We start from the raw sequence: 9,170 nt of genomic DNA, 5'->3' as shown, positions 1-9,170 counted from the left end.
TCTGCAGCTTTCAGTTAAAGAAAAAACTCCGAGAAAGTGAAAATGAAAATGGCAGCAACGCAATAGGTAACTAAAAACTACCGTATGTGGTTATCATAGTGACATTTATTTTTCTCTCAAAACGCCTAATAACATTCACACTGGAATGTCTTCCGTTAGCAAAACGCATCCAACACCTCATATACAGGGTGTTTTCGAAGTTGAGGCGTTCCTTTTAACATGTAATAAATAGTATGCGTTGTTCTAAAGAGTTTTAGCCAAAATCACCTTAGTAAAATGTGTACGGCAATGAAGATACAATAAGGCCCTGGAGCGTACGTACAGTGGCGCCCCCGAAATTAACATTAGGAACTGATTTGAAACCGAAATTCGTCACAATGACAGTATTGACAGTAGCTGCGTTCGTTTATATAATTTTTATGCTAATTTACGTCAAAATCATTCGGTTATTGTAAAATGAGCAAATTGACGTAAATCTAAATCGTTCGGATATTAGACGTCAGAGTCATTAGAGGAAGCTCGATTTGCTAGGAGTATTTCGACCGAGGATGTTGAGATTTTGGCGCCTGTCACAATAGTAGGGTTATATCTGGTTATGTTTATGTGGTATTTGGAACAAGAGAGAAAAACGGGCATTTGCACAAGGTTTGAGTGGTGGGAAACGATGTAGGAGGACGCCCTAAGGATGTCTGGCCAGAAAAAACGCGAAAATTCCAGAAGTAGTTAAAGTGAACAATTACCTACCTTATTTTCGTTCGTTTATTTCAGATTGATCTCCAATCAGCTGTTCAAGTCTATTAAATTTGTGCTTGCATCTCCGAGGTAGTATCCGAACGCACCTAGTATCTAATCAAAACTTAGAAATAGTGAAAAAAAAAGGTCAATATGATTTTTTAACGTTCCGCTGCAAAGATTTTTGAATTAAGCTACATTTGATGCAGATTGTCAGTAACAAGCTAAAGAACAATGAAACCATAATCTGTGAAAATTGTGCCGTTGTTAATGTTGAATGGAAAAAGTACCCTGCAGCAATTGTGTATCTAGTTGATAACCGGTGGATAACATAGCAGAGCATTTTGTTGGCTGTGCAAGGTCTTTCACCAATGGTTTCAGATTTGGTATTATCCAAACCATATACAGTATATATCGTTTATGACGACGTGGAAGGGACCGGCGAAATTCGGTCGTTATAACCGTAGGTCGCTATTTCCAAACACCATTTTAATACTGAAAAATCTTTTTATTTTCATAGAAAAGTGTACATTTAAAGGTAAATAAACGTGTCGATACATTTTTAAAGCTTTTATCTAATCCCGTGGGATAAATGACACTTATCCCACTCATTTGAGCGGAATAAGGAACTTCATTACCGGACGCATTGCATTACTCCACTCAGTGGGATAAGTGAGCTTCATTACTCCACTCAGTGGGATAAGTAAGTCATTATTCCACTGAGTGGTGTAATGAAAGTGGCGGAAATAAATTAGATTTACCTTTTTTTTTAATTCGGGGCGGTCTTAGATAAAATTTTGTACATAACACGTGGGCTAAAGCATATTACAGGAAACTCGTGTGATTACAGATGAACTCGGGCTAACGCCCTCGTCATCTGCAATCTTCACACTCGAATCCTGTAATATTGCTTTTATCCCACTAATTGTGTAAATAACTATTATTACAAATTTAGGATCTCATCCTGTGTGTTCCTCCCGTATGGATTTTCCTTTAAACAGAATGTTTCTTTTTGGTAAACGACTTGTTGGCTCTTGGTAACTTATTTGCTAGCTGGGTCGGCCAATCTTTGTATTTATTAAGTCCATTTGGGTTATCCTCTGCAACCATGAAAATTTTGTTCCATTCTAGGAAATTTAGGTACCATTGTCTTGTTGAATTTTTTTCATAGGTGACAATCTTTTTGATGTGCTCACTTATTCTAATGCTGACACGAGTCATATTATCCAACAACACACAGAAAAATACTAAATTCGAATTAAAACAATTTGAGGTTATGTCTGATATTTTGAAGCAATTGGAGTTCGTTTTTTTATGGTTTTTAAGCTATTGACACAACACCTTACCTATTATATGTTTCTTATTTTACACTTTTACTATTTTTATTATTTTGTTACTGCATGCAATTAACACTTGCAGTTAATTTATTTACTTATAAATATTTAACATGGACATAACCAAGAATAGGACATAACCAATTACAGAAAAAAAAGACGTTTCTGTCATCCGTTGTCTTTTAATTAAAATAATCGTCACTTGAAGTCTCTACTGTACGTACGATTTTTTTAAATGTCAAGAACAATTTTTCTTACGGAGAAATCATCGAGTGGGACGGCCATAATAAGCGCTTAGCGTTTTGATACAGTTGGCCATGGTTAGAAATTAGAATTGAAAAAAAAAAAAAATCAAATGAGCATGGACGTTAATCAAAAATACTGTTAGAGTTGTCATCTAATTAGTCGGAATGGCTTTATTATTAGGAAAATAATGAGCTCACAGATATGTTGCTAATGTATGGGCAATGTTATCACGTTCTCAGAATGCAGCTGCGGCGTCCGGAGAGTATACGCAGAGCGATTTCCGGGAAGATACCATCCTGGGCCACGTCAGTTATTATTATTAATCAAGGACAGCGGAGAAATGGGCGGCATGAAACTCCGCACAGGTCCCTAACCAGCGGGGTGTCATAAAATTATGGTTGATAATCTCAAAACGAAACTCGGCACCGGTCGGGCACAGGTAATCTGGACGGGCGGCGCAGCGCCCGGTAGGTAATCCTTAGAAGGGTTTTTGGAAAAATGATAAGATTTTAAGTTTATTAAACGTTTTTGAACTATTTTAAACTTTTTCGTTAGTTTTATGTGAGCCGTTTGTTTTAAAAGATGTATCCCATACGTTAAGGCTAGGGCCACACTACAGACTAAATAATTGGCCGATAATTTAGTCCGATTGGGTAGCTTCCGCGCACATCAGGCAAACTAAACTGTTTGGTTGGCTGTTGGTGGCGTTGGTGCGCAGACAGTCGACTATTAATCGGCCGACTGCTTATGCGATTTTAATTAAATATGACATCTGACATAGGATAAAGATATCCTTTAGTTCAACATATCGAATACCTTTCATAATCATAAATTAAAAATCAAAATTTTTGCACTGTGCGAGGACTCACTGCTGATTTACTACATGAAGCTGGTCTTTTTTCAATTTCTTCAATTCTAATAACGGGTCATTAATTAAGCAATAAGGGTAATGTGAAGGCGGAGAAGACAGCAATAAAAAAGGGATTGCAAAGGTGGTTTAAAAAAAAACGTGTCGGAGCAATAAAGGAGAAAGTAAAAAACAAACAAAAATCTAAACTTTATGAGGGGTCCTAATAGAATTTGAAAGTTCATTCGAATTCATGGTCTTTTTTCACTTTTTGGTAATGAACAAAAATAACGAATAATTATTAACTGTTATTGTCATAGTTCATAGTGGCGCGTTCCGACTGCGTCTTTACTTTAGTATTAACGCATAAAAATATGTGTAAAGGAATCTAGTTTAATTCTGAATTATAGATATTTAAATAATAAAGCACGTCTCATTTTTTGCTGGAATATTTCTTACTTTTGTTGGTATCTTAATAAATCTTACGCGATATTAATTAAATACATATGAGATTTGACATAGGTTTAAAATATCCTTTGGTTCAATATATTTTATTACTTTCATAATCATAAATTAAAAATCAAAATTTTTGCACTGCAGAGAGCCACTGCACGCATAATATGTGTGGATCACCGACCAGATAGTCGGTGAATGTGCGCACTCGCATTGTACACCATGCTCTATCAATAGTTGGACAACTTTCTTGTTGAAAGGAAATTCCAACTATTTTTCGATCAATCTGTCGGCCGACTACAATCGCTTTAGTGTGCGCACTCACATAAGTCCTCATACTTATTAAGCAACCAACTAAACTGTCGGCCGATGAAAAGTCTGTAGTGTGGCCCTAGCCTTAACCACTAGTCAACGAGGTAAAACTCAAAGGGCCGGTTGTATAATTGTCCGTTTACTCTAAGGTTATATTAGGGCCGTAAAAGTAGTTACCTCCCAATAAGCTGCCCCTTTGTGTGAGTTTCAGAAGCCACGCGCCCCTGCAATAAATCAAATTTTAAAAGCTGTTGGGTGGATGTACAAGGTCCGGTTTAAGGAAGAATGTTTAGTTTTATTATTTTCTGAACCGAAGTATATGGTACCCTGGTTAATTCACTGGTCTCCTTAACATAATTAGAACACCCCCTTGTGACTAGACCTTCATAGCTTATTTTTCAACATAATCTCTAAAAACCAAAATTTATAAATTGGAATTCATATTTCGACAAATTTGCCTCAGTCCCACTCTGAACGAAACAACCAGCCGGGTTTACCTGCTGTTTACAATCACAAAATGTTTTCTATTGTAGACAAATCAACTTTTACACAATGGGATAATTCTACGGCCCCAATATAACCTTAGAGTAAACGGACAATTATACCAAATAGGTTTAACTTCAGTTTATCTCCCAGTCTAGATTAAAGTTAGATCATTTTGTTGTACGAACGGTGACTGAGGGTTGTGTAAGCATTGAACTTGGTTTTCAGTGATCGACTGATATCTATCGATCAAGGATGGATCAGTATCATTTTGACATTTATTTGATAGTTCACAATTTATACGTTAAAATAATAACATGGAGTGGATACCACAATATGATGAAGATGAAGATTTTCTAGAGCTTGTTGAAATAATAATGGAAGTGTTGCATCAATCTCGGACGATAGATTAGCAATAGAATTTTCAATAACCAAATCTTCTTCTGGAAGCCAAAATAAATATTGTAAAAGAAGACCTCAAAGTTTAGATAGACACTGAGTACCTACCTACCGTATCGCTGTTATATTTGGAAGTGCGTCCTGTTAATTGGTCTCCAATTATTTCTTTGATTATTTCTTCAGTATCTGTAATAGTACTATTTGTTTTTTTGGCCGGTCCTCCTCCTGTGCCCAAAGTCGTAGAAAAATTGGTGGACCTTTTATTAGTACTCATTGTGAAAAATCGACATAAAACACATTCACAGACAAATGTCACAGTTGTCGGCAATGACAAATTTAAACTGTTTTACGCGAGTAACCTGGGTCTGATTCTACCAACATAACTAATTTTGACGAAAACGGTCGCTCAAGTGATCTTACTGTGAACAAGAGATGTACAACGCGTCTATTAAATAAACCCGGTTCAGTAATAAACTGTAGTTCAATTGAACCGAAGTTCAGTGTAATTTGGTACAACCGGCCCAAATTGTGTGTGAAAATTACATGTTTAATTTCCATCATGTGCTTGGTTCAAGTGAATCGCGCTGGAGGTGTATAAATAAAACCTGCAAAAGGCGTTTAGACTTACCTACTGTTGGTGAAGGAAATGAAAGAATATTCTCTTTGGGAAAATTTTCACATTAACTGTCCTTCGTGCGGAGTTTAGTGCACCCAAAAAAGGCCAATTTTTGGAACGTGCCGACATTCATGCACCTTTAATCCCTTTACCTGAATCCGTGCGGAGTTTCTAATCCCCCGGAGAAATAGACAGGACCGGACTCAAAATTTTAGAAAACAATAAAAATATACAATATACAATATCTCCGTTAATACAAACATTTTACTAAGAAGATTTAGGCTAAAATTCTTAAGAATAATGTATAGTACCTCGTGTTACAAGGAACGCTTCAACTTCAAAAACACCCGGTATAATAGGACAATAATTATGGTGATTTTAAACAAATAAAGTGGCGCATAAGTCACTAGTGATCTAAAACGTTTGTCGTTTATACCATTAGTATGTAATTCCTGTCTTCCATACAGCGATTACACAGACGAAATTGCTTTTATAAGCATTTTAAGAGTTCTTCGGTATTAAATTCGAACATGCTAGTTTATAGCTGCTTCTTGAATCTCAGCAGGAACACCAATATTTTCTTCCATTGCGTTCATTGAAATTAATTATTTTTGTTACGGAGTTTTGCTTTTGTTTAAACACAGTTTTTTGCTATGGTAATCGAAATCAAACTTGAAGTGATTCTCGCATCGTCGATCAAATTAATTTGTCAAATAAAAATGTCACATTTTTCAACCATATTCTGGAGGTGTTGGATAAAGTTATGTATGATACACGTGTGTTAGCGGCTATTAGTTACTAAAAAAAAGTAAACCACTCGTTTTCAACTCGTGGTCTATCTGTTTTTTCGCGTGACTTATATGCTTTCTAACACACTAGTACCATAGTTAGTATTAACTCACCCTTCATTCAGTAGTTATTTTCTATTGCTAAGTTTTGTACATTGACCGAAGATGCTTAAATCTCCAAATAACAAACTGACTTTAAATCATTTATTTTGTGTTTAATAATTATTTGCAATTTACATGAAAACATCTAAACTCCATTCACGTTGGATTTTCCTCTCAAGGTCAAATAATTAAATTTTTTGGCTCTGTAATTATGTTTTGTAAATAGTGACATGCAGGTAAACACCGTACAGGTTGGATTGAGCCTTATTAAATCGCATTATGTTGGTTAACTGCATGTCACTATTTACAAAACATAATTACAGTTACAGAGCCATCATCAGCTGCGCGCCGTCGGAGCGAGTCGCATCATCCTAAGCCAGGCTATAAAAGAAATGCACACAATGAGAAATCATCATTATTCATATGATCATCCGATCAATTCGAACTCCCTCAAGAGTCTCACAACAAACCTTTGTTGCCTTTGTTAACTTTTGTTTACCTTTATGTAAATAAACAATTTACACCACAAACACTGTTAAAAATTATTTTATAAACATGATTCAAAAACAACGTAGTTTACTTTGACGCTAAAATGAAAAATGCTCTAGTAAAATGTTTCGAAGAGGTAAAAAGATTAGCGCGTTCTTTTCCTTTATTCTAAAATCTCGAGGTGTAAAAACGGAAATTGACCGACACAGAGAATAATAACCTCACAAATACAAGAATACGCATTTTTCACCAACCAGTGTTGCCGGTTGTATTTCTAACGTAGAATGGAGTGTTGGTGGAAATTTAGAATTGAGACAGACTATAATACATATTTATCATGTTTCAACTTATGGAAATTACAGAAAAATTACCGTAAAAATGTTTGAAGAATGAACGTTGTGCTTATCTCAAGGAAATTCCAGAAAGCTAATGAAATATGATTAGTGAATAACAAAGACAATACAAGGAGATTCTTTAAGTCCTTTATGGTTTTGTCTAGCTATTAATCCTTTAACAAATCTATTAAATAGCAGTGGATATGGTTTCAATATTAGACTTAATAATACCACACTATCCAAATTAAATCACCTTCTTTATATGGATGACATAAAACTTTATGCATCTAAAAAGAATCACATTTTATCTTTACTAACAATAACTGAAAATTTCTCAAATGATATTGGGATGAGTTTTGGTATTGATAAGTGTAAAACGCAATCAATATGTCGAGGTCATTACGAAAATTTAGAATATATTATATAACTAAAGAAGGAGAAATCATTAAAAATTCAAATAAAGGAGAATTTTATAAATATTTAGGTATTAATCAATCAAATCATATTCAACATTCAATTATAAAAGAAAATTTAGAAAAACAATTTTATTTAAGAATTAAATATATTTTAAAATCAAAATTAAACGGTAATAATTTAATTAAAGCAGTTTATACATTATGCTGTTCCATTGCTGACCTATTCTTTTGGTGTAAAATGGTCCAAAACTAATTTACAGAATATAAACATTAAAACCAGTGTTCTTTTTACCAAATTTAGTAAACATCACCCTAAATCTGCCATTGAAAGATTTAATTTACCACGCGAAAACGGTGGTAGGGGTTTTTCAAATCTAGAAATATTGCAACACAATCAAATTGCTACACTAAAAAATTATTTCCTCACTAGAGCTCGTGATAACACATTTTTTAATGCCTTGGTTTCAGCCGATAAAGGTTACACACCTTTAAATTTAAGTGACAATATAATTCATGTACAGTGGCGGCCATTAATTTGGAAACACCAAGATTTTTCTATTGTAAATTGTTTGTCATTTTGACAATGTTATTGACATATCAATTTCGGCTGCGACAGTCTGTTGAATGCGCTCAACGATGACATGAGTGACATGAGTTCATGACATAACGCTTACACCATCAAATATTAGAAATATCCAGTAAACTAGATTAGGCCGGTGTTTCCAAATTAATGGCCGCCAGTGTATCACGTGATCATGAATCAATGAAAACGAAAAAAGTCCTTAGTTGCATGGCTATCAGAGCGATAATAAAAAACAAAAAAATTATTATCTTATTTACTTTCGTCGTTACGATTTTTGATTGAAATATTGAAATTTGTCAGTTTGACAAATAAATGAATAATTTTGTATTTCATTCATTATATTGTCTCATCGAATATAACACGTGGTATGATTAATCATCGATGATATTAAATTCGTGAAATTGAAGCAGCTCAATTTCACTCATAATATCATCGATAATAATCATACCACTAGTTATATTATACCCGATAATATAATTTCAGATATTGTTGAGCCAAATATACATGACACTATAGCAAATATACTCGTAAAACAGAAGTCTTTACATGGGAGATACTTTAAAGAACTGGAACAACCAGAAATTAATATTCAGGCTTCTCATGCATGGCTTAAGAAATCAAATATTCACCCTGAGACGGAGGGTTTTATATTTGCGATATAAGATCGTGTTATAAATACAAGAAATTATAAAAAACACATATGCAGTTTGCAATCGATCATTGATAAATGTAGGATTTGCACCGTTTTGGCTCAAAGCGAATATAAAAAGCGTCATGATAAATTCGCTAAAATTATACACATGAATTTAGCTGTTAAATTCAATTTATTAAAGAATACACAACCACATTATAGTTATACACCAGAAAGTTGTTTGGAAAATGACAATTACAAATTATATTTTGATCGAACAGTTTTAACTGTCATTCATATTAAGCATAACAGACCAAACATTATTATTTTAAATAAACAACAAGAGCAAGCATATCTTTTAGATATAGCTGTTCCAAATTCGCATAATATAACACAGACATATA

General features: G+C 34.1%; 1 long non-coding RNA gene across 1 annotated transcript; it reads left to right on the top strand.

Annotated features, from left to right (window-relative positions):
- Positions 1-380: 380 nt before the first annotated feature.
- Positions 381-1,293, top strand: LOC138126972 (uncharacterized). The gene is made up of 2 exons (XR_011158030.1): positions 381-879; positions 942-1,293. It is a non-coding gene; the product is annotated as an uncharacterized lncRNA (long non-coding RNA).
- Positions 1,294-9,170: the final 7,877 nt, after the last annotated feature.

This window comes from Tenebrio molitor, chromosome 3 (assembly GCF_963966145.1).
Source record: "Tenebrio molitor chromosome 3, icTenMoli1.1, whole genome shotgun sequence".
Classification (NCBI taxonomy): domain Eukaryota; kingdom Metazoa; phylum Arthropoda; class Insecta; order Coleoptera; family Tenebrionidae; genus Tenebrio; species Tenebrio molitor.
Note: the sequence above shows the minus strand (reverse complement) of the source record. Positions and strands in the feature narration are given on the sequence as shown.